Raw genomic sequence first — 1530 nt, forward strand, 5'->3', positions numbered from 1 at the left:
CTAAACGCGTTAAAGACGGTGTTGCGCCTCATAACGGCGCTCGCCGGGATAGAGCACTAGTTCTGCAGCCGGAAAGGCCGCTCACGCCAATTAATACTGCGACTCTCGCTCTCTTTCTCCGGATAAACAAGTGCCACTGCTGTGGCATGCGGGAACGGGGAAAGAGGTCAAAGTTTAAGCGGCAAAGGTGCGGCCGAGTAAGGGCGGAACACGAGCGTATATGCATTAAAACTGTGTGTGTATATGACTCTGCGAGAGATGTTCTGCTGGAACACTTTTCCTATTGGCTATTTACCACTCAATGAGAAGGAACGGAGTCAGGGGTGGGAGTGCCGGCGCCATGGCCGCTGGTACCCCCGCGACAAGCCCCTCAAACCTTCCTGCCTGGTAATGTCGGTGGTGAAGAAAGTCGGTGGCAGAGCGTCTTCCGCTTCGTGGTTGGGGAACTTGTTCCCCCTAAGGATGATGAGACCACGATCGACCTCGTAGTAGGAGAGAGCTACCCGCCAAATTTAAGCATATTAATAAGCGGAGGAAAGAAACCAACAGGGATTCCCTTAGTAAGGGCGACTGAACCGGGAAAAGCCCAGCGCATAACCTCGATGTCTTCGGGCACGAGGGGTGTTGCGTTTCAGAGGGTCCAGCACGCCGTCCCATACCGTCTAAGTCAAGCTTGAAAGCGGCCACTGCCCATGGAGGGTGACAGGCCCGTATGGTGGCGCCCGTGAGGGTACAGATGGGACGGTCGGAAAGGGCCTCTCTGTAGAGTCGGGTTGCTTGAAAGTGCAGCCCAAAGCAGGTGGTAAACTCCATCTAAGGCTAAATATGACCACGAGACCGATAGCGAACAAGTGCCGTGAGGGAAAGTTGAAAAGAACTTTGAAGAGAGAGTTCAAGAGTACGTGAAACCGTTAAGAGCCAAACGGGTGGAAACTCGAAGGTCGAACTGAGGGGATTCAGCTCGTCGGCTGTCGGCTGGGTGGGGTGTTGTAATTGAGCGACCCAAAAATGTTTGGGCGCGCCCCCACTCACGCTGGCGTCGGCGGGCGTATTTCGCCTCGTAGTAGGTCACCGCGACCCGTTGCCGGGGACGTCGAAGGCCAGGTCGGACTGGTACCTCGCCGCCGACCTCTCTCCAGCTCGTCTGGAGACCCGCGCGACAGGGGGAACCACCGGTGTCCTGGCGCCTCGACGGTCGTCGAGAAGAGCTTACGCGCTTCGGCGGCGCGGTTTTTACTCTCGCGGTGTGCAAAAGGTCGGTGATCCACCCGACCCGTCTTAAACACGGACCAAAGTCTGCTGTGTGCAAGTCAATGGGCTCACTAAGCCCAAAGGCGAAAATGAAAGTAGCGGGCGCCCGAGCGCTGCCAACAGAGCTCTCCGGTGCGTGCGGGCGATCCTGACCAGCTGCCTGCGGCTTCGCCCCTGCCGCGACAAAGCGAGGTAGAGATACTCCCCGTCTCTGGGGCGTTTACGCGTGTGTAGTGGAGGTCGTCAGGGCGATGGTGAAGTTTAATTTCCCCTCATATG

General features: G+C 57.1%; 1 non-coding gene across 1 annotated transcript in view; it reads left to right on the plus strand.

Moving 5' to 3' along the window:
• Positions 1–478: 478 nt before the first annotated feature.
• The window catches only part of LOC121878812, a 4348-nt gene continuing 3296 nt past the window's right edge, over positions 479–1530 (plus strand). Inside the window, exon 1 of the ribosomal RNA XR_006091226.1 lies at positions 479–1530. This exon is cut by the window's right edge and continues 3296 nt beyond it. This is a non-coding gene — a ribosomal RNA (large subunit ribosomal RNA).

Source organism: Homarus americanus, unplaced genomic scaffold, assembly GCF_018991925.1.
Source record: "Homarus americanus isolate GMGI-L3 unplaced genomic scaffold, GMGI_Hamer_2.0 scaffold49110, whole genome shotgun sequence".
Lineage (NCBI taxonomy): Eukaryota > Metazoa > Arthropoda > Malacostraca > Decapoda > Nephropidae > Homarus > Homarus americanus.